Here is a 25,482-nt window from a genome sequence, read left to right on the forward strand (position 1 = left end):
ATTAAAAAAAAAACTTTAAACAAAAAGGAAAATGACGTACAAGTGCAAATTTTTTTGTGGTGTCAAAGAATTAGAAATTGAGAAAATTCCCATCAGTTGGTAATACTATTGTGCTTATAAGCTATAATAAGCAGGATGATTTCAGATAAACCTAGAAAAACTTATATGAACTGACACAAAGTGAAGTGAGTAGAACCAGAAGAACATTGTATCAGCAACATTATGCTATGATCAACTATGAGCAATTTAATCTCTTCTCAGTAAAACGATGATTCAAAACAGTTCCAAGGCTTATGATAGAAAATGCCATCTACATGTAGAGAAAGAACTAATGAAGTCTAAATGCAGATCACAGTATGTTACTTTTACTTTCTTATTTTTTTCATGGTTCTTTTTCTTAATCTATTTCTTCTTTCACAACATGTCTAATAATGGAAGAATATTTTTGCATGATCACATATACATGACCTATATTAGATTGCTTACTGTCTTAGGGAGGAGGTAGTAAGGGAAGGTGGAAGAAAATTTAGAACTCAAAAAATTTTTTAAAGCATTTTTACATATAATTGAAAAAATAAACTATTTTTTAAAATGAAATATAATTGGGAAAATATTTAATTAAATAAATTTTAACAATTTTAAAAGAAACTTGTTCTGAGCATGATCTGACACAATACTGGATGGTCTATGTTCAATATTAAAACATTCATATGCAGACAGGAGATATATTAGGGAAATTGTATGGCCAGTTTCCAAAACAGTACATAGTTAGCATCTATAAGAATTCTTCTAATTCTTAGTTAATACTCTCCTTTAAAATTTCCTATTTCTCTATCCTGTTTGCCAAATATGCTATGCAAATATTAAAATATCAAGTGTCTATGCTTGATAACACACTTAGAATTACTGCTAATTGTATTTGCTAAATTATGAGTGCTCTATTTTAGCTTACCATTGAGAAATTTTGACAATCATTTGCTTAAATAAAGGTAATATTCATTTTACCAAATATTGGCTTTAATAATAAACTCCTGGGTGGCTAAGCGGTGCAGTGGATAAGGCACCGGCCTTGGAGTCAGGAGTGTCTGGGTTCAAATCCGGTCTCAGACACTTAATAATTACCTAGCTGTGTGGCCTTGGGCAAGACACTTAACCCCATTGCCTAGCAAAAAGCCTAAATAATAATAATAATAGTAATAAACTCCTTAATCTGCAGAAATGTATTTTTGTAATGTGCTAAGCCTATCACCTTGCCTTTTTTTGCATATTGTTAACACTGTATGTGTTTATTTGCATTCTATTATATTGTATTTTAATGATTTTTTCTGAGTTTATTAAATTGTTTATTAAATTAAATTGTTTATTGCAAGCCTGTATTGGTGTATGATGGCAAGTTTATGCATATATATTTATATGATAATTATCTATTATGTTATTCAATTAAAATGAAAATAATAAATAAAAACCCCATATTGAGCTTTTGAAATGAAAAAGCAAAATTCAACAGCCAACAAAAAGGAAATTTTCTTAGTCAAAGGAAAAGTATATTCAACAAGGCTAAGTAATGAGGATACTTCTAAATGATACAGCTGAGCAAAACTCCCTTACCTAAATTGCCCATCATGATTCACTAGTCAAACATCAAAAATTTCCTGGATCTCCTTGTTGATGCTTTATACTCAGGTGACCAGGAAGTAATGCCAACAACCTGTGTCTTTAGTCACCCAAGTCAACCAAGTCTCAAAGATAGTTCAAGAAATAGGCAATAGTATATTGATCCTATAGGAAAGTTCCCACAGAAACTCAGATCTCTCCTGGTCCCAGCTATATAGGCAAACAGGAATGTAGCATATCTCTAGTTTTTCAGAAATGTTTCTCCCCCAGATTTAAAACATTGCTATCATTGTAGAGCTAGAACTACAATAGAATGCTGATAAAATTCTCCAGAGGATATACCCATATGCCTTTCATAACTTTTACATTCAGAGAGGATATTGAGGCACCATTGAGTCTCTCTCAGTCCTCTTACTTCAAAAACTCACACCTTCCTTCCTCCACCATCACTGACTTCCATTTGCCATCCTTTCAGATGCTATGAATTTGAGAAAGCAAATTCAAAGAAGAGAATCATGTCAAGATGACAGTGGTAGGAGTTAGAAAAGTTCCCTTATATTCAAATTCACCCTTCAATTTTTGACAACACCCAAAAGAATTGACATGTTACTTGTTTTTGAAATAAGGCAGAGCAACAAGCATAGTCACAAGAGTAACCTGCAAGAAATTTCATCAAACTATAGAACTTCCACAATATTTTTTAAAATTGTAGCCCTTCTTAAATTAATTCTTGTAGAATTAATTAATATCTTGTCTCCTATAACATTTTGCCTCTTTATTCTCCCTAGGATGGAGGAAGAAAGAAATGTTCTTTTGATGTACTGTACCAGCTTCCAAGGACCCAAATAGATAGGTCCTAGGAACCTTATATCCACCAGAAAACACTGACCCCCAGTGGGCCACTACAGACTGAATACTGTCCTGTCTTCATTTTGTACTTCCTTCTTTTGCTTTCCTCCAAAAGAGATATGAAATTAGCTCTTAGAAGAATATTCAAAGCAGTATTCCCAATCATGCCAGGAATGAGAAATACTAAAGATTTCATGAAAAATGGTATGCTCTCAAAAAATTGTCCTGATTTCTTCTCCAAAAGCTTTTGGAACACTTACTGAATCCAAATCTTTCTATCTTTAGATGTTATCCATTAACTAATTACAATAAAAGGATGGCTGCTGAATGGGAATAGGTATTTTCCATTTAAAAACAAATTAGCTATACCCTTCCCCTACTTTCACTCAATTAAAGTGCTTGTCTAGTCAAAGCAATCAGGTGGTCATATCAGACCTGTCTGCCCATCTCCTTTTTATTTTGATGAAAGAGATGATTAGGCAAAGGAATTTAGAAAGATATGGTTAGAATGCTAGGTTGGAAGGAAGATTCCAACCTTCTTCCTTCATCCCAACACCCCAATTCTCATCCTAGGTCCTGCCCCAAATTACTTTAGTATCTTCTCTTCTGGTGATAGATGCCAAGGCATGAATTTATTATCAAGTCACTAAATAAATAGGATAGGAATGAGCACAGAGGGAAAAAAAAGAAATTTGCATGATAACTTTATTATATATTTAAAAGGAAACTATAATGTACCTAATAAATTTGAATTTGTATGTACAATCATGTTTTTAATTATACTATGTATAAATTCCATAAATTAAAAATCAAATAAATATATTTTTAAAATATCATCATCATAAACATCAATCCAATACCTGGAGGAATAATGCCCCCCCATCCCCTCTACTACCTCCTAACTTTGACATTGGAAAGGGGATCAGGTTCATGACTTAGCTCATTTTCTGTATATCACAACCCCGAGTTCCAGGTCCAAACCCATCATTGTGCTCCAATCACAGGCCCCATGGCTTCTCAAGGTTTCCCTGCATGGTTGGTTAGCTCTATATTTGGGCTAGAATCCGGCCTCCAAAATTAAAATGGTTCCAGTTCTCAGATCCAATGGAGCTTCCATCAATAGCACCTAGAACCTTAAAAGATAAATGAAGCAAACCAAAACACCACTCCTAGTCTGATGCTCAGGATCACAGGTTAAAAGGAGAGAGGAGGAGAAGGAAGTCATTCCCTCACTCACCCTCTCAGAGCTTCATAAAGGGAAAAAATATAGAATATCCTGATCTGGCGGTTTTTAAAGACACTGACTGTTCTGGCTCTGCAGACAACTGGAAAATGCATCCCCCAATGTGGTACAGAAAAACAGGAAATCTTCCAAATATGGGGTACCTCCATGCTAATTGATCTGAGGACACATAACCAGTGAGTGATCCATCAGTGATTAGAACTCAGTCTGGAGGTGTAGATACATTCAGAATATAAGGGTTTCTGCTGAAAATCTTTGCATAATTTTTGGTGATCTCTTGATACCCAGGAGCTACATGAACAACATTTGTGCCTCTGCTTACATTTCAACATATTCTGTTTTGTTATGTTTTGGAAAACTATGGTTTCTTTGTTTTAGGGAAGTCCTACCAATGTCTTGGAAATATGTTGGAAATATAATTTAAATCCTCCTTATACTGACTCCTAGACTCCAGGGTGATGTAATAGATAGAATATAGGACCTGTAATTAGAAACATGGCCTAGTTGAGTGACCCTGACAAGTCACTGAGGTTCCATTCACCTCAGTTTCGTCAACTACAAAATTGGAATAATAATAATAATAATAACACATATCTCACAAAATTGTTAGGAGAATCAATTGAGATATTTGTAAAACAATAAATAGTAGGTACTAGTAGATGTTTATTTCTTTCCTTCCTCCTTATTCATGACAGCATATGTGGCTTCTTTTAAGATATAATTCTCAAGACTTCTATTCCAAAGCATGAATAAGGGTATTATGATTGTTTCCAAAAAGGAGGGGAGGACCTCAAATCCCTCTTAGCAGATATACCTGAAAGAATTGTATTTATTTATCATATATTCTTTTCCAATAGAAATAATGTATCAAAAAACAAAAAAAAAGAGGGACGGCTAGGTGGCACAGTGCATAGAGCACCGGCCCTGGAGTCAGGAGTGCCTGGATTCAAATCCGGCCTCAGACACTTAATAATTACCTAGCTGTGTGGCCTTGGGCAAGCCACTTAACCCCATTTGCCTTGCAAAATCCTTAAAAAAAAAAAAAAAGACTATGCAAGATGTCCTATGTGCTTTTTTCTCCTCAAGCTTTAATCACAGATTAATAATTATATGTCAAAATAACTCAATTAAAATATAAAGAATAGCCTTTGTCTTAGAGGATGACAAACCATCTATGTGATCACTCCTTTTCTCTCAACTACTAAGTCATTTTGGTAGTTTATAGATACACTTCAAGGATTGACTATATGTGACTAAGTCACTAGATCTCAGAAATAAAACCAGACATCACTTACCCCCAACAGTTAGGTTGAATACTGAAAAGACAACATGGCCAAGTAGAGAAAGTGATGAATTTGGAGTCAAGTGATCTGGCATTGAGTCTATCTTCTGTTGATGATTCCCTGTGTGATCACAAGCAAATTTTTGAACGTTCTTGTGCCTCAGTTTCTTGATCTGTTGTACTAGATTAAAGTCCCTTCTTGCTCTAGCTCTGTGATGGTATTATCTACATAATCTTAGAGATTCCTAGATCCTGCCTGGTGGCAGGATTAGAGCTACTTAGTCAGACTAGACCAGAATTTCATTCACATCAGGGAAGCTCTTTATAAAAGGAGAAAGAAGTGCCAAGAAAATGTGGATGGAGTCTATTAATCTTTTTTAAAAAAAACTCTTCTAATTAGTTAAAAGGATATGAATTAACCTAGAATGAATGTTCAATTCATCTAATCTCATCATCATCATAACTGTTACAGGAAGTTCTAATCATTACACAGACTTAAATACCAAACCATCTTGTTATCTCACCTTTAATGAAGACGACTCATTTACATTTCACTCTAAGACTACTACTACAACCAAGACTGGTTCCTCCTCCCCATTTTGCTTGGGTGGAGAAGAGAAAAAATTAATTGTTTGAGAATATTAACACCCCTTCCCAGCCTTCCTAATCTACTTCATAGCCATAATTCTGGACTCCTGTTCCAAGGGATTAAGCAAAAACTTTAAAGAATAGAGTTTAACCTTTGGGAGGTAGAAATAGAAGTATTGTTCTGGTATTAAGTATCTAAATACAATATAAAATCTGATTAGTAATATAATGCCATATAAGGGTGACTAGGTGGTGCAGTGGATAGAGCACCCGCCCTGGATTCAGGAGGACTTGAGATCAAATCCAGCCTCAGAGATTTAATAATTACCTAGCTGTATGGCCTTGGGCAAGCCACTTAACCCCACTGCCTTGCAAAAACGATTTTTTTATATATATATATATATATATATATATATATATATATATATATATATAATTCCATATCTACAAGATTTCTATCATTATATTCTATTAATTGATCACAAATCTATCAACCAGATATCAAATACCAGGGGGGGAAATCTAGTCATGTCCTATCTTACTGCAAAAACCTATGGAAGGAAGACCCTGAGAAGGTTCAAACTGGATATTTAAGAACCAAAAATCAAACTGTTTGGGGGTCCTTAAATGTAATGCAATATTTGTCTTCCTTCTTATCTTCTCTTATCCTCTGTGTCTATCTCTCTCTCTCTCTCACATAGATAAGCACACACACACATACAACATACAAACACACACTCACACCTTTGTTCTTCAAAACTTCAAATGTCATTGATTTCTTCTGTTCTCTTTTGACCTATTTGGATTACACTTCAAGACTCTTACCCTGTGAGATGTTCTTCATGAACAACTCTGGCCCCCTCCAAAAACCATCAGCTTTCAGTAATATTACTTTGAGTCTCTCTGAATTTGTTTGACCTTAGACATTGATGAAAGATAAACAGACAAAGACTCTCAATGCTTTTGGCTAAGGTGTACTTCACAATTCTTTTTAGAATTCTAGGTCACCTTCATACTTTACTGGGTCATTTGAGTAGCATCTTAGAGTATATATTTCATATATACAGCAAGCAGATATACACACATACATAAAAGAGTTTCAAAGGAGAGAATAACAAAATGATCTCATAGATCTTCTCATTATATAATAAGCAGAAGTTTCCTGGGTCATGTGTCTAATGAGTTATGGAACTAAATATTTTCTCTAACCTTCATAATGTCTCAAAATTTCCCAAAAGAGCAAGAAATATAACAATTTTAATTACCTCCATGATCTAAGAAATATATCTAACCAAGCAATAATCTGAAGGAATAAAAGCAGAAAAATCTAATCCTTAACTCCTAAATCTCTCAATCCTACACTATTCAAATTATTTGGCTTAACTTCAACTGCTGATCCCAAGGCTTACAATAGACAACTCATCCCCTCCCAGCATCAAGTTAAAATAAAAGGGAGAAGCTTGACCTGGCTAAGAGAGTACTCTGTTCTACAACATAACTCACCCAGAGAACTGAGAAACAAAGTGAAGTGGTGGAGTGGCACTCCACCAGAACTGATTCCAGCCCTAAACCCTTAATATTCACTTAGGGCAGATAATGAAACAAGTGAAAAAAGAATTACCCAACGTAGGAGGAAACAAAAATAGCTTTGAGCTTACAGAACCTTGGAAAAGCACCATCAAAAAGGAATCAAAAAGTGAACAATAGGGAAATGAGGAGGGCAGGGGAGTTTAATTTACTAAAGAAATCAGAAGGATATCATGGTCAGTTAGATCTTGAGCATAAACTTAAAAATCAACAGAATATAAAAAATAACAGAAGGAAATATGGCCTCCAACTCAGTCATAGCATTTAACTGTGTATGAATAAATATTGCAAAAGCAAGAAAAATGAATTAAGATCTGATAAGGCAGAGGACTCCGTTGGGTTCACACAAAAAAAAGCTTGGAGCTGAATCAACTAGGTAGAACAGTGGATAGAGCACCAGTCCTGGAGTCAGAAGGACCTGGATTCATATCTTGCCTCAAACACTTAACACTCCTAACTTTGGGAGGTGAACAAGTCATTCAACCATGATTGACTGTACCCCCCACTGCCACCCCCCAAAAGCATAGAGTCACAAGAGGACATTTCTGAATGATTTAAGTGAGGAAAACAAGACCTGAGAAAGTGTCATTTATGTCTTGAATAGTAGAAATAATTGCAGAATGAGAAAACTTGAATGTTCAGTCTTATTTCTCACCAAAGAAACAAAGAGAGACCTAACTGGCAATGGCAGAGAAGAAAGGTTAATAATGAGTCATATGTTCAGGGAATGTCTATTAATTGGGGAGTAGCTGAACAATTTAATAAAAGAACAATGCAATATAAATGATGCTGATTTGTAGTTTTCTAAGTTAATATGCTTCCTGAAGGGATATGTTTCTATTTGAACTGAATACCACTGCTTTATAGAATTAGATAATAAAGAAATTCATTTGGAAAAGAAAAATATCTAGATTATAGAGATAAATATAAATGAAGGGGGAAATGCATTTCCAGACTTCATATATTTTATATAGCAGATTCTATCCAAACTGTCAGGTATTTGTTTAAAAACTAATGTTCTGGGGCAGCTAAGTGGCACAGTGGATAGAGCACTGGCCCTGGAGTCAGGAGTACCTGAGTTCAAATCCGGTCTCAGACACTTACCTAGCTGTGTGACCTTGTACAAGCCACTTAATAACCCCATTTGCTTTGCAAAAACCTAAAAAAAAAAAAAAAAACAACTAATGTTCTGACAAAATAGTATTGGGCTATAAGAAATAAGGAGTGGGAAGATTTCAGATAAAACATAACAAGACCTAGATAAATTAATGTCAAATGAAGTGAGCAAAACTAGGAAAATTTTACACAAAGTAACAGCAATGTTATAATGAGGATTAGCTGTGAAAACCGCTATTTGAATCAATACAATGATGTAAGACGATTCTGAAATATAATTTTTCACTTTCTTTTTCTTACTTTTTTTGTGACGTGGCTAATGTTTTCAATGATGTCATATATACAGATACATATACATATATATACATATATATATATATATAAATTGATACATTGCTTGCCTTCTCAAGGGAGACATGGAAAGAGGGACAAAATTTAAAACAAAAAAAAATTTTAAGAATGATAAAAAAAGGAATAAATGTATTTTTAAAGTAATGAACTGCACACAGAGTATTTACATAATCCTTAAAGAAATAAATAACAAATTAGTTACCTGATAGAATATCAGGTTTTGAGGTTTGAGCTATATGAATATAATAGAAATTACAATATTAGCAAAATGAATTCATAATTTTAATAATATGACAAACTATCAAAGGGATACTTTATAGCAGAGATTTTAAACTGCTGTCTGAAAAATTCTATGTGGTCTAAAACTTGATAAAGTAACCAGAAAAAGCTTAATAAAATATAGTACAACATAAATAATATTCATTTGTGGTTTTCTAAGGTAATATACTTCCTGAGGGGATAACTTTTCATTTGGATTTAATATTTTATAGAATTCGTTATAGGATTAGATAAGATAATATTGAAATTCATGTGGAAAAATTAAAAGATTTAAATCAAAGAAGTAAAATAAAATGAAGGGGGAAGAGTATTTCCAGATTTTTGATTATTTTATATAGCAAAAATCATAAAAACTGCCTGATATTAATTTTAAAAATAGAGATAGATCTTTAGAATAGACTGGATACTAGATAAGGGAGAATTTGAAGCAATGGAACAATTACCCATTATTCAATAAATAAACCCTCCCCTCAAAAAAAAAAAAATCTTCATTGTTTCGGAAAGAATTCCTTTTATGAGAAAAACTGCTGAAAAACCTGGAAAGTAGTCTGGCAGAAATTATGCTTAGACCAACTACTTATATTCTATTCTATAATAAATTCAAAATGGGTATTTAACCTTAATAAAAGAACATGCCAATAAATCAAATTATATAGTTCTCACAACAAAGGAGATATATATTTTTTAATGAAACAAGAAATAGAGTTAATTACAGAAGATAAAACAGATTACATGAAACAAATTTTTCACAAATAAAATTAAGACACCTAGGATAAAAGGGAAGCAATTAAATAGGGAAAATTTCTTTGTAGATTTCTTTGATAAGGGTTTGGGCAGATGGAGCAGTTAGGTAGCGCAGTGGATAGAGCAGCGGCCCTGGAGTCAGGAGGACCTGAGTCCAAATTCAGCTTTAGACACTTAATAATTACCTATGTGACCTTGGACAAGTCACTTAATCCCATCACCTTAAATAAATAAAATAATATAAATAAATATAAATATAAAAAATCTATAAAATAAATAATATAAATAAATAAATTAAAATTTTTTTAAAACAATTAGCAGATAGATATGAGAGAAGGAGAGATGGATGAGAACCAAAAGTCATCCTGTAAAAAAAAAGATAAGTGATTAAAAGATATAAACAAGTAGTTCTTAAAAAGAAGGATTGTGAAGTATTAATAACCCAATAAGAGAAATGAAAAGCAAAACAAACCTAAGGTTTCATCTCACATCCTACTAACTGCCAAAGATATCAAAATATGGAAGTGGTCAGTGTTGGAGAGTTTATATGAAGATAGGTACACTAGTTTATTTTTGGTGAAGTATGAATAAATTGACTTATTTAAGGAATTAATTTAAAAATAAGTAAATAAATCAATAAATATGAATATACTTTGACCCAGAGATTCCATTACTAAGTTTGTTCCCTAAAGTCATTGATAAGAAGAAAATTTCCATATCCACCAAAATATTTGTAACAACCCAATTTCATTACTTCTGATAGTTCCATTCAGCAGTACATGAGCAGGGTTAAGGAGGTAAATGATAAAAGTAATCTAGCAATGGGCTTTGTTTGGCAAAGTATGATTGTCAGCAAGACAAGAGAGTAAGGGACTTCTAGTATAGATAATAGGATTGAACTAGACTTGGGGTGATACTAAGGGATAAAGAGAGTCAAGGGCATGATGAGAAAGCAGGAAAAGGAAGATTGAGACATAGGGAGAGTTGAGAAGATTATAGTCCAAAAAAGGAATTTCAGAGTTCTTGAATATAGAAGCCAAATAGTATGAGCAAACATATAACCATTCCTGGATGTTATTGAGATAATGGGGAGGAGTAAGCTATGGGAAATGAGATAATTGAGAAACTGAGAAGTTAAAGTACATGTTATAGCCAGATGGATGAGAGAGAGATGAGAGAGAGAGAGAGAGAGAGAGAGAGAGAGAGAGAGAGGTTTACATGTGTGTGTAAATATACATATATATATATATATATATATATATATATGTTATACATTGAATCAATGGAAGGAAATAAGATGGGAAAGACTGTAAGTCAGTCACTGAACTCACTGAGAAAAGAAGAAAATATCTTGAGGGGTCAGTAAATAATGGCTACTAGAAGCTGGTTTGGAATAATAAATTTGGGCTAAATTCATCTCAGAGATTTTGCTGAATGAATGATGGTTGGAAAGGGAGAGTTTTGAAAATGCAATGGGGAGCAAGAAGTATTCTAACTCACCAAAAGTAGTGGTTAAGAGGTATGAATGAGATGCACATAGAAATTGAAGTGCTGTTATCAGGAGTGAAGCAGGTCTTTCATAAATGCTAAAATAAAGAGTATGAAAGGAAGAAGTTCAAGAAGAGTTTAAAATTATTAAATATTCCAGAAAGCATTGAATAGAGAATAGGACTCAGAGTTGAGAAGGCTTGAGTTTAAATCTGACCTCAGATATTTTCTATCTGTGTGATCCTGGGTAAGTCATTTAATCTTTGTTCAGTCTCTTCATCTGTAAAATGAGTTGGAGAAGGAAATGGTAAATCACTCCAGTATCTTTGCCAGGAAAATAGCAAATGAAATCAAAAAGAATGGTACATGACTGAAATGAATGAACCACCACAAAAATTCCAGAAAGCTCAGCAGAAGGGGGTATATATATTGAAGAGAGGAGATAGGATGAAAGGGATGGGAATGTGATGCAGAAGAAATAATTTTATTCCAGGATTCTGTATCACAAGAATGGGAAAGGGTGGTGAAATATGCTAACCATTGTTTAATTAATCTAGGCAGAGCAATAATAAGGCCTAGTGATGAGGACAGGGGTTTAGAAGGTTCAAGGTCAATGATTTGTGTCAGCACATCCCTCAATTGCTTGACCTTGCCCTTTAGTTCTGAAATAGGATGCACTTGGTGGAGTTATGACTCTTGCTTCTCTCTAGATGGGAAGCCTAGCAAAGGAAGGAGGCAGGAAATGATTTGTCCTTATCCAGAAGCCCAGAAGCAAAAACTGGCTATATGATAACCTCAGAGAGATGTAACTGCCTAATGAGGAGGCATAAGTTCACCCCAGTCTGTAATGCCCAGATGTCTAGCAAGAAGGTAGGAGAAGGTCTGTTTCAGTCTACAAAAAGCAAGGAATTATTTACTTTTGATATTCATATGGATGTTATCTCTCTCAATAGAATGTAAGATCCTTGAGAATAAAGACTGTATCATTTTTGCTTTGGTTCTCTAGTGCTTAACACAATAACTGGAAAAATTATTGATGGTGAATTACTGTCAATTAATTAATTCCTTGTAACAATGAAAACCTACACTCATCTGCTCATCCTGTGGGACTCTTGTTCACCTCTTTACATAACTTCAACAGAAAAAAATCTACCCAACATACTAAGAACCTTCTTGACGTCTATGGTTGAAGGGCTGATCATTTGAAGACAATGTGATAAACCCCGGAGTGGTAACTTGCCCCTAATCCACCCCAGCAAGACTGCATTCCCCTTAGAGGGAATGACTCTCCTCTGACAACTCCCTCACTTCTCACCTACTGAAGGTAAAATTCTTCGAGTTGTTGTCTGAAGGAGAAAAGTAGAAGCTGTGTCCTCCTCCATTATGGCAGTCAATACCTGTTCTTGCCTAGATGAGTTTGTGACTATGTCACAAAACCCTAGCTTCCAGAACTCTTCTGATATATAAGTGAGTTAGCAACAATCATGAAATGGATGTTTCTAGCCCCGGAGGCAACCTTGTGAGTACAAGATGTTAGAAACTCCTGGGTCCTCAGTCAGAGTGGGCTGTATTTCAGGATCTACTTCACAACTACTGCAGTGTTTTTATTAGAGAAGAACCCTAGCAAGAGGATGGACCCAATCTCTGGTCTAACATGCCAATTCAGAACCAAGGCAGTCAAATGTGATTCAACAATTTTCATGAAATAATATATTAAACATCAGTCTCCTAGAAGATTATAAGTTATTGCTGCTTGTTTAAACTTTTTTGACACAGACACACTTGTGAGTTTTTTGTGTTTTTAACTTTTTTTTTTTGGTGGTGAAAATAAATAGAAGTAGTATTCTTGATTACATTCTACATAAACTACCATTCTACTTGCCATTCCAAATCATTTACATTAACCAAAACTATACTTAAAGTGCTTTTCCCCAAGGCTCTTGCGTGGAAGTGTGCAGGGTTAAAAAGTGAAATTTTTTAAAGTCTGACTCCTTAAGAGAAAATGGAACTGAGAAAGGACCCTTAATGGAGGAGTGGATGAGGATCCCAGGCCAATTGCATCCTACTATGGTTATATGCATAGTTAACACTAATTATATCAGTGGAACATTTAGGCAATCTCTTGGTTATAACTTGCTCTTATCTTCTATCTACTTTTCAGAACATGCATTTATTTGATGGTATCCTTTAGTTTTTATTTGTAGCTCCTCATTTGGTATGTGTTGTGATCCATCATACATCCACCTTTCCATTTCTTGGAGATCATAGTTGTCCATGATTCATAGTTGCACAATACTGATATTATAATAATTATCAGTATTATTACAAATAGAGAAGGGTTTAACTTACCCCCCATGTGTAACCTATATGATATGAAGTTTATGCAACTCATCAGATTTTGTCTCATTTCTTCATTGATTACTTTATTAATTATTCCTGGTTCAAAGGTAATCAGGGATATCATCTCATTAAATTCTAAAAACAACTTTTAGTTACTAAGCCGTTTTTGACCAAATTAACAAAAAGGACCTATGGAGGAAGATGCTATCTGCATCCAAAGAAAGAATGGATAAATAAATGTATAGAATGACTTTACATAGATATATATTTGTATCTAAAGGTAACCATCTCTAAGTGGAGAAAGGTAAGAAAAAATGGGGGAAAATTACACAATTTTTCATTATAATTTAATTTATATTATTCATTATAATTTTAAAGAAATAGCAAATTGTACATAATATATTTGCATAATAGATTAAGATGCAATATTTTTAATTCTACTGTTATGAAAAATTCTACTGTTATTTTATTTCATAAATTAAAAATAAAATTTAAATAAACCACTAATTAATAACCTTTGAACCCCTAGTTTAATTTTGATTATTAAGCCAGAGATATCTCTTTCCAATAAGCTTGCATTCATCTCTTTCTACATGAAATCCAATTTTATGTTTAGAAAAAAATATTGATCTTATATACTATATAATTTACTAAAAATGTATCAAACAATATAAATGCATATTTAAATATTTAAGCAAAGCATCAATATGAGGCAATCACAGAACAAAATCCATCAATTCAGCTTTCTCAGGATGCCAAGTTAAAGTATCTTCTCTAAAAAAATAAAAAATAAAATAAAATATCTTCTCAAGAACTCTAATCATGATGCTTCTTCACAAGGTAAGGAATAACACACTTCATCTTTCAGAAAAGAACTTCTCTCTCTCTCAAACACACACACACACACACACACACACACACACACACACCCTCTCTCTCAGGAAAAAAAAGTTCTTTGTCCTTTTTCTCTGAGCTCAGTCTCATCACAATGACCATTAATAATGTCAGTTCTCTCAAACACAACCCCAAGATGATGAATTGTAAAATAAAATTTGTTAGAAATTAAATTTTTTAAAAAACATAATAAATTGTAATTCCCAAAATTCCATTTCCTCTTGAAGATACAGTAACATCCCACAGGGAAATACACATCAAAACAGATGGTACATTAAATGGGAAAATTGGAACTATACAAAAACGGTAATATTTTGTTGTGCCCATCATCACATACATAAGATTTTCTACAGCCTTTTTCCTAGACAAGAATCATTCCCTTCTTTTTATCAGCAAATAAGCTTTCACAGTCCAATTTCAACTTCTGCTGTGATCTCAATGAAGTTTTTTCTTAGCCAGCTTTTTTTGGCAGCATTTATTTTTTTCCATCTTTTTTAAAGTTTTTCTTGCAATTGCATGTACAGATAGTTTTCTTATTCATTTTTTGGTAAAAATTTGAGTTCCATATTTTTCTCCTTCTCCCCTCCTCTTGATATCAAGTAATCTGATATATAGGTTACACGTGTAAAACTATGTTAAACATATTTCCATATTACTCATGTTGTGAAAGAAGAAATAAGAACAAAAGGGAAAATGCATGAGAATGGGAAAAAACTATTTTGCTATTCTTATCTGTGTTCATACTCCAAAGTTCTTTCTCTTCATGTGGATGGGTCAGTGAGGTTTCTTCACTTTATCACTTAGCCTTTTTCCTATAGGCAAGTAAATATTTCTCCAACAGAAGCCTTACAGACGAATTGGTTTTGGCTATGAAACATACTCTTATCAGAAATAAGTGAGATGATATTTCCAGAATTTCCTCCATTCAACAATAATAGTGTGGTGTAAATTTAAATATCTTTTCTCCTACTCAAAGATGTTTTCCAAAGATAATAAGCAATCTATTTTAAGAAATGTCCCTTGTATTAAAGTGTATAATGGTCTACAAGTAGAAATAACATGACGTTTGATATAGAAAAAATATCTGTTTTCTCTGTAGAAGGTTATGAGGATTGATAATTATATTAATAGTATTCTTCTATCATATCAGGAGCAATACTTGTGTGGAGTCTAAGTGGGAGCCACAATAAGCTGAATTCCATGTTATAGTGAATTTATTTTTATATAGAGTTTTTAATTTATTTTTTCAGGGTTTTTTGTGACTTGTCTGGGGGTCTCAGAAAACTTCAAATGGAATCACGAAGGATTGAACATACAACTTCCTAACTCCACATCTAGCAGCTCTATTTTGTTTGATTTTAAAATGCTTTAGTTGGGGGTGGCTAAGTGAAGCAGTGGATGAAGCACCAGCCCTGGAGTCAGGAGTACCTGAGTTCAAATCTGGCCTCAGACACTTAATTCCCTAGCTGTGTGGCCTTGGGCAAGCCACTTGACCCCATTGCCTTGCAAAAAACCTAAAAATTAAAAAAAATTCTTTAGTTATGTTTTCCCCCTATTTTTATATCATCATTCTCTTCCCATTGACTCCCCTGCCATTCCTTCTTCTTGTACCAAATTAAGTCAGAAAGCTCCAGTAGGAAATATTTTTTTTCCTCACATGAAGAAGTTAGAAAGTGTCAGAGGCTAAATTTGGACTCAGGTCCTCCTGATGCCAGAACTGGTGCCACATTGCTGCCTCCTTCATATAGTATCTTGCAATCATTTGGTGACTTGAATTGTGGCTCCATATAGGACAATATTATTGCATTGTTATGTGTGTACATTGCTCGGTTTCACAAAAAATATTTGCCACACATTTTCATCTATAACAAGCTTGGGGGCAACTAGGTGACACAGTGGGTAGTGCACTGGTCCTGGAGTCAGGAAGACCTGAGTTCAATTCCAGCCTCAGACACTTGATACCTACTACCTGTGTGATCTTGGACAAGTCACTTAACCCCATTGCCTTGCAAAAACAAACAAACAAATCTTAACTTACCATTATTTTTAACCCTCTGTATCAGGTTTAGACCTTTGCAGAGTTTCAAGTTCATCCCTTAACTTAGATTTTCCTGCTGGCAATATATTAAAACTAAATAACTCTACCTGTCACCACAACCTCCCATGGACAGTGTAGCTTCTTTATTCCTTGAGTTACTACTTGTGTTTCTTCTTCCATCTTTAGAATATCTTGGTTCATCTGTTTCATCTAATTGACTGAGGAATGAAGGAATCCTCATTCAAAATTCCCACCTACTCTTCTCCAGGCATAAACAGACTCTGAAAGGCTACAATCAAATGAGATTCGGGTTATTAAAAGTCTTATTGTTCTTAGAAATGTCAAAATAAGAGTATTAAAATAGGCTTTGAGGTAGTGCTTGTAGAGATTTAGATAAAAATCAAAGCTGACTAGAAGCCTTCACCACAATTCAAGATGAATCTGAATCAAATGCTTTCAAAGGTCTCCAAAAATGATAAACCGAAATAAAATAAAAGGTTGGAGTAACCTTTTCAGGAAACATCCCTCATTTCCCATTGCCCTGCTCTGATTTCAGTAAGAATTAAAGCTTATTGAAATACTGCCTCTGTGTCAGATCTCATAACTAGATTGAATTTTTGCAGCAAAAAAGTGAATTTTCAAAACAATTCTTCATTATCTTTTTAAATCATCACTAACTTGCTGAAGTAAGCCTGAATAATTTTAATTTCAAGTTGACCAGAAGCAGAAAGAAGAGGACTTTTCCAGGAATTTCTTTTGCAAATTCCCTCCCTATATTTCTAATGTCCTTTGAGTAGTCTGGAAGGAGACAATCAAGCTTGAAATGAGGGAAGTAAAATAGGAAACCCCTGTGATTTCAGGAAACTAATAGAAACTATTTAGGTTTTAAGTATCAAATTTCAAGGTCGATATGAGGGAGGTTTATTTTTTAATTTGTTTTGTTGCTTTTTTCCCCCTTATTTAACACCTCAAGGCAAACATGACCACATTTGAGAGAGATTTTTCTAGAATGCCTGGGCATTTTCCACTTCTGCTACATAATCATCCTAATCAGTTTTATGAGAATCCCTAAATTTTGCGAGCTTTTACTATATTTTCTGATTATTTATTGAGTACCCAGCCTTTTTTTTGCTTTCCAACTTAAGCCAGGGAGAGTTTTCATATTTGTTTTCAGTGGTTAATAGGTAGACAGATAATGAACTGCCCAGATTCCAACAAGCAAAATTTCAATCTCAGAGACTCAACTACCTGACACAAGACATTAGAGTCCAGGATCTAAAGCTGTGTGCTTAAGCTCAGACATGTATTGTTAAATGTGACATGCTCAATTTATCATTAGTTATGAAGTGAAAACGGATGAATACACATTCAATTTAGTTCAGCTGCTTTCTTCATTTATCACACTCTTCCATCATCCATCATCTCTCCCCACCCTTTTGATTTGAACAAATAACACATTTTCATAAGTTTAATCTAATTAATCATAATTTAAGGCAACATTCTCTTAATGAACCATACATAGGATTTTACAAAATTTGTCACAATTTTAATAAAATCTGCTCGTGATACAATCTATAATCGTTGTCTTTGGAGTGCAAAAAAAGCTCATATTCTTCTGCCCGGTCCACACATTTCTTCATTCTGCCTCCATTCATGTGTGCTGGTGTGTGTGTGTATGTGTGTGTGTGCGTCTACAATCGAACACACATACTCTTCTTCCTAGGGGATGATGAAGATATGTCAGTACTGAGTCACTCAAGCATATTGGTTATCTATAGAACAACTGTTTCAGTAAATTGGAAAGTGTTCATCATTTTATGAGACATGATATGCAGTTACGAAAGAGATAATTGAAGTAGGGGATAAGAATTTGAAATTTTTCTTTCTTTATTACTATGAATTATGTGAAGCTTGGTATCTGGCTAGAACATCACCACCACCAACAACAAAAAAGGACAAAGGCAAAAAAGAGAAATTGTTATTTGTAATAAATTATTACTTATAATAATAATAACATTCTCCATTTTAGCAGGAATGTTGAGGAGTGCAGATTTCAGAATTTCCAATCATATGAAGTTAAAAATCATCATTAAGTAAATCTTATGCTACATTTCTCTTAAGCTATTTAGGATCTGATAAAAGTCCATTATTAATTTCCACCAAAATTAACAACCATAAAGGGTGGCTTATTATCCAAAATCTAGGTGTTTTTCCTTTTTTTTTTCTTAAACATCTTAGCAATCAATATGACCCTAAAGTATCATGTAAGGCCATAAGTTCATTTGATTTCCCCTAGCATGAGGATCAAGTTTTACATGAATAATGTCAGAGAAAATAAACTAGTTATCTTTCATAAAGTCAATTCTAAGAGATGGAATTGTGTATGTGTTTTAGGATTCTGACAAAACAAATTTGCTTTCCAGAATTATTTTTCCAAGAGAAAGTGTAGGCTAAAGACTGTAAAGGAGCTCATTCACCCCTGCTTACTGGTTCAGTAGACAAAGTACTGGAAGTGGAATCGGAAAGATCTAAGTTCAGATACAACTTCAGACATTTAATAGCTATGTGACCCTAGGCAAGTCACTTAACCTCTGTCAGCCTCGGTTTCTCATCTCTAAAATGGCCATAATAATAGCTACCTCCCAGAGTTATTGAGTAAAAAGATATATTTACAAAGTGTTTTACAAATCTTAAAGCACTATATGAATGCTAGTTATTATTAAGTCTGTAAGTATAGCAGTCAACAATTGCATTTGAATTGAATAACTTGCCCTGAAAAAATATTATGAACTCTGACTTGACTGAATGCTTTCTACAGTCTCAGGAAAGGTGATGGGTGTCTCTTTTGCAGTCTCATTAATGACACTGGCAGCATTCACCCTGTCTCTCTCTTTATATTTTTAACATTCTTAATCCAAATTATTTTCCCATTATGTCTTTCCAGTTACTATAGAAAGGATAATCAAATCTAAACACCAATTAACATAAATATAAAAGATAATCATTCCTAGGCTTTTTTATTTTAATAAATGAGTGCTGAAGTTAAAGGAAAAGTTAAAGGGTAAATTGGAAAATAGTTCTGATAGTCACCTCCTCAAAGTTCCTCTCTTCTTAAGCTAATTATACATCCTCCATTATCTCCTCTGCAGAACAAGTGTTTGGAGATAAATCCACAAGAAGTGATCATAAACACACAATCATTTCATATGATCTAATTTTATTTTAAGACAAAAGTTCCTGATGACTGAAGTTAACACAATTCTAATATATTGGGGTTGAGAAATCTTATTACAAAATAGAGTCCTGATGAAACTGTCAATCAAAATTGATAATTACTAGTCAGCAGCTTATAAAGGCCAAGAATGACACCCGAACAATGTCTCTCTACATCAAGCTACCAGGGGACATATCCCAGCTAAAAATTCTGGCACACTGATTTTATTATAACTCAGAATCTCCTCGATAACAAGAAGGAAATTGGTGAAGTTTGTACTTAGTCTCTAGTAGGAACTGCTGAACCTTTTCAGATACAAAGACTGTTGCTGACAAGCTCATAATCACCCTAACAACTAACTACATGCTCCTGAAGATTCTACCTAAATGTGAGACAGACTACCTGACTCCCACTCACCTACTCCAACAAAAACCAAATGGTCTCAGATGACTCAATAATGGAGAAATAATGATGAAGAATAATGAATAATAATGCTGAAATTAATAATGAAGAAAACTTAATAATGAAGAAATCCAAAGAGAAACCATAGTGACTACTTCTACCCCAAATTTTCATAACTCAGGCAAAAGGCCACAGGAAAGGCAACTTTTAGCAAAGCACCAGCACAAATAAACCGGTTCAGCTATAATCCAGGAATATCTGTAGCATACCATCAAGCTCTTCATCTGGAACCTATCCTTGTAAGGAAAGAAGGTCAGAAAGCCTCATCATGGAAACCTTGAAAGTCCCAGGAAGTTGGGAACCAAGAGTCGAGGACAAGAGATTAGACCAGGACAGCACAATTATCCAGGACCTCAAAGATTCCCTAGCACTCACACCTTAGAAGGTACTGAAAATACGGTGCTCTGAACCTCAGAATCAGGAGGTCAAAATCGGGACAAGAAACCAGGGACCCTAGATGAGGGCAAGCAGAGCTAGCCATCCCGCCCAAACGTGCAGCCCTAAGCCCCTAGTCATGATTTAAAGCTGACAGACGAGTAAGTCAAAATTTGAATTAATATAAATAATTATTCTAGTTATAGAGATCCCCAAAAGAAGAGAGTAACCACTGAAATTAACCCTATAACAACTGCAAAGATTCAAGGGGGGTGGGGATGATGTACACCTAAAAGGAATGAAGCAAAAGATTTAAAAAAAAATAAATCTCTGGGGCAGCTAGGTAGCGCAGTGGATAGAGCACAGCCCTGGAGTCAGGAGGACTTGAGGTCAAGTCCGATCTCAGATCCTTAATTGCCTAGCTGTGTGGCCTTGGGCAAGTCGCTTAAGCCCATTGCCTTAAATTTAAAAAATTAAATAAAAATAAATCAATATCTGGGGATGAAAAGCGGAGAGTGAGGAAAGAGGCTGGCTGTGCCTCCGACAGTCCGAGAGCCGCTGGCACTGGGGACCTGGCAGCCCCGGGCAGAAGCTCGAGGGCAAGCGCCGATGGCTTCCCCCCTCCTCGCCACAAGCCCGGGCCCCTGGGGCAGCTCGGACCGCTACCAGCTGCCTCTTGCATTGGAGGCGGCCTCCGGCCTGGCTTCTTCCAATGGAGGGACCACACCATCTCCTCCAAACAAGGATGAGAACGAACTCCCAGAATATCTGACTGCGGTCCTAGTTCCAGTTTTCTTCAGCATCGGACTTGTGGGAGTCTTTATCTGCCACCTGCTTAAGAAGAAGGGGTATCGGTGCACCACAGAAGCTGAACAAGATAGTGACGAAAAGGTGGGAAAGATAGAATTGGCTAAAATCAGAATGGAAGACGGTGATGCCGCTGCACAGATGGAGGAAGCCGATGCCGATGTGTTAAAGGCCGTGGTGGTAGAGAACAGCGTCTGTGATACGGAAAGCTCTTTGACTCCAAGTACCGCGGAAAGTCTACCTGTGAGTTCAGATCCCTGGTCGCCACGAAGCAGCCCAGAAAAGCACACCTGTGGAAGGACGGCTGAAGGAGCTGTCTGCCGGCGCTGCAGGCACAAATGGAAACGCTTCAAAAAACCAGGCAAGAAACCCAAAGGGAGACGCAGTCGGCGCCAAGGAGAAGTGACAGTTTTTTCTGTTGGCAGGCTCCGAGTTACCAAGGTGGAATCCGCGGTCAAAGTCAAAGAACAGAGAAGTTTGAAGTCTGTGAGTGATGCCGACAGCGTCAGTAGTGAGGCCCCTGCTACTCCTGCGAAAAAAGAAGAAAGCGGCACTGAATAGGAAGAGGAGATTTACCTGAAGTTTTAAGGAGACTGAAAATTGGGAGATGTGCAAAGCGCAAGGAAATGTTTTCTTCAATCTTTTGTACCATTTCTGCCCTGGCTGTGTGTCTAAGACTGCAAAAATGGAACATCATTGCTTTAGCAGGGTTTGCCTCTTGTGCCTTATGGAAAGTTTCTACATTGTTGAGGAAAGGCAAGATTTTGGTAGCATTTTAACTTTAAAAGCCTCTTCTTTTGCCCTTGTGTACAGAACTCGAATTTTCTTATTGCAGCAACATCTATGTACAGTGGGAATATTAATGTCCGGTTTGAGATCATGCTTTTTTTCTTCTTTGTGTCTCATTCTTAACGCCACCCCATTTTTCCTCTCTTATTTTTTGGCTTGGGAAGGGGCATCACCAGTTTCACTGTCATAAAAGTGATAGGCAGTGATGTCGATGCTCTCCTTCCCACCTTCATCATAATCACGTTTCATCCCTAGATTACCAGTGACTTCCTTTTAGGAGGGACTTAAATTTGACAACAATCTTACTTTAATAATTAAAAAATGGCTTCAAGGCATCAGTCAAAATGTAATTGTTTTGTTAGCCTAAGGCCCAATCAAACCTCCAATGGTAATATGAGAAACCTGTCTTCCAAGCTTTTTTCATAGTATAGATGATAGCAGCCACTAGGTTTTGATAAGCATTCATGTGATGTTGCTTATAAAGCCTTGAGTTCATGGTTGACAGTCTGGGAGGAACAGTGATGGAAAGAATCAGACAAAACCTATCATTACTTTGGGTATTTTTTAGGTTTGAGTGTTCCCAGATCTCTTATCACTCTCCTGAAAGTAATTTTTTCAAAAAGAAGGAAAAACAGCATCAGCTTCCAAAAAGAACACCTCTGTGTCAATGGGCTTTTTAAGTATTAATGTAAATATCATTTTTTTTTCCCTAAATCTTACTTATAAAGTTAAGATTTTACCAGTCTTTCAGATGACTGGTAGATTTAATTTTGCCTTATTTTTTTTTCTTTTTATATCAAGGTAGTATGGTATAATGGATAGAGAACTGGTCTTGGCCTAAGGAAACCTGGTTCAGGTTTCACCTCTTACACATACTGGCCCTGTGATCAGAAGAGAGTCTCTTTATCTCCCAGTGCTCCCAATAACTCTTAAGGCTATAAATTGCAAAAAAGTTATAGTTCTGCATTGATAAGAGGGAGTTTTCTCATTGCAAATTCCCTATTTCAGTGAAATCTCAGGCCTAGTCCAAAATTTGTCAATTTTCTAACAAATTTGAAAGAAAAAAATCTGTATGTGAGTTTATGGTGGAAACACAATCTAAGAGGCTTTTACTATGGAAATAAGGTTCCCTAAGTTCCAGAAAATTATGACAAAAGCGTTTTTTTGGAGAATGTAAATATTTTTATTAGGCTTAGATTTTAAAGTATTAGTTCTGTTAAGTTAAAAATCATCATTAACTATTAATGATTTAAAATATTACAGTCCAGTATGGAGAAGAATCAAAATGTAAGGCATTTCAAAAACTTTAATAATTTTATTCAGATCAGAGCACTTTTTAGCAATACAGTGAACAAGAAAATAAACTGATTTCTAAAATTATATTTAAATGAAAAGCACATTTTTAAAGAATTTTCTAAAATGAGCAGTTTTGATCTGGTTATCTTACAATAATGCCAAAAGTCATGAAAATCATGCATCAATCACATAAACATTTTTGTTGGTTTCTTACATCCAATGATAATTCTTAAGTGTTTCTGAAGCAATGAATATTTTTACAAGAGTTTATATTTCTTTTGGAAGGGGAGGAATTCCCAGTGCAAGCTTATAGAATGACACTAACTATTGACATTCTGTAAAAAATTTGTAAATTTTTCATCATTTTGTGTGTCAAATATATTTTTAACTGTATGGTTTGTACCTTAAGACTTTTGTACTACCAAAGCAGAGTTAAAAAATAAAAGGATAATTAAAAAATAAATCTCTGGAAGAAAGAATTGTAAGGAAAATCAACTCAGGACAAAAAATAATCACTTTCTATAATTAACAGTCCTCCTGAAAGGCAGAATAGACCAATCAGAAATCAATTGCTCCATGGAACTATAAGAAATGTTAAAACAAAATCAAAAGATTTAAAAATAGGAAAATTTGAGAAATCAAAAACCTCCATCAATGAGAATCATTTAAGAATCACTGGATTTCATGAAAACCACACTAAAACAAAAACCCTGCACACTTAATTTCAAGGAATCATGAATAAAAACAGCTGAAATCTATTAGAATCAGAGGACAAAGTAAAGATAGAAAGTATCCACTGATCACCTTCTACATGAAATGAAAAGGAAAAATCCCAGAAATATCAGAGCCAAAAATTCAACACATCAAAGGAAAAATACTGCAAGCCTACTAAAAGAAACAAAGTACCAAAGAACCACAATCAGGACCACAGTCTCTACTAAATGAGAGATCTTAGAATACAATAGTTCCAGAAGCATTAAATAAATAGACTCACAATCAAGAATAATTTATTCTGCAAAACTGATTATAATCTTAAAGAGGAATTAATTTTTAATTGAATAGAGCACTTTCAAGAATTTCTGATGAAAACATCAGAACTGAGTAGGTACTGAGAGAGAGAGAGAGAGAGAGAGAGAGAGAGAGAGAGAGAGAGAGAGAAATCCTAGAAAGGCAAATCCATTTTAGTAACTGGAGGGGACTATATGATATTGTAGTGCAAACATTCTAATAATGAGAGAAGAAACAAATTTTCTTTCAGAATCTATGTCTTCAGAGGGTGTTGAGAGAAATAAGAAAAATAGAGGACCTGAGGGTGAATTAGTTCTGTCTGAGGTCAGATTTCAGTTCGGGAAGATGAGTCTGATTCCAGGTCCAGTGCTCTATTCACTTTGTTATCTAACTGCCCCTATAGTAGCAAATAATCTATTATTAATCTCTCTACCAGAATGTTGAATATCTAATGAGTGTAAAAAGAGAAAACACTAAATTCTATATATCAAAGATGGATTAGGTCAAAACCTCTGGTCTCAGAGTGGGGAGAAAAGGTGATTGGTAAAAGTTATAGTGAAGCATATTTAGTCTTAAAAGATGAAAGAACTTTCTTATAAGTCAAGCTGTCCCCACATGGAATGAGTTGCAGTGGACTTCAAGAAAAAAGTCAAATTACTGCTGGTAAGGGGTGTCATAGAGAGAATGCATGTTTCTGTTAGGAATTGTATTAAGTGACCTCTGAAGTCCCTCCCCATTCTAGAATTCTAAGATTTATAAATGTTTAGTGAAATCTTATCAATTTTCCCCCTTGATTTTCAGATAGTTTATCTAAAACTTTGAGCAAACAGATTAAAAATCCTCTGAGGAAAATATATTTCCTGAAATTGAGGGACCAAAAAGAATCAGGGGATTTACCACTAAATCATACATCTTTATTAAAGAATGGGTTATTGGCTAAAAGGTAGGGTTGTAAATTCTTAGAAGTCAAGGTTCTTGCCTACCAAAAACACTTCAGCAGTGCCTAGCATAGTAAATACTATCCAGAGCTCCTTAGTAAATGCTTTGGGATAACAAAAATGATAGCAAAGCTTTCAGTAGGATTCACAGAATGCAGACTTAGGAGTACAACCAGTTAA

General features: G+C 34.7%; 1 long non-coding RNA gene and 1 pseudogene across 1 annotated transcript in view; one reads left to right on the top strand and one right to left on the bottom strand.

Moving 5' to 3' along the window:
* LOC141516069 (uncharacterized) overlaps positions 1-12,541 on the bottom strand; it is a 50,098-nt gene extending 37,557 nt beyond the window's left edge. Inside the window, exons 1-2 of the long non-coding RNA XR_012476603.1 lie at positions 12,457-12,541; positions 5,002-5,109 (exon numbers count right to left, since the gene is read on the bottom strand). This is a non-coding gene — a long non-coding RNA (uncharacterized LOC141516069). The remainder of the gene's footprint in view (positions 1-5,001; positions 5,110-12,456) is intronic.
* Positions 12,542-21,060: 8,519 nt separating this feature from the next.
* On the top strand, positions 21,061-22,151 carry LOC141517524 (RELT-like protein 1 pseudogene; annotated as a pseudogene).
* Positions 22,152-25,482: the final 3,331 nt, after the last annotated feature.

The sequence above is a fragment of the Macrotis lagotis genome, chromosome 3 (assembly GCF_037893015.1).
Source record: "Macrotis lagotis isolate mMagLag1 chromosome 3, bilby.v1.9.chrom.fasta, whole genome shotgun sequence".
In the NCBI taxonomy this organism is placed as follows: Eukaryota; Metazoa; Chordata; class Mammalia; order Peramelemorphia; family Peramelidae; genus Macrotis; species Macrotis lagotis.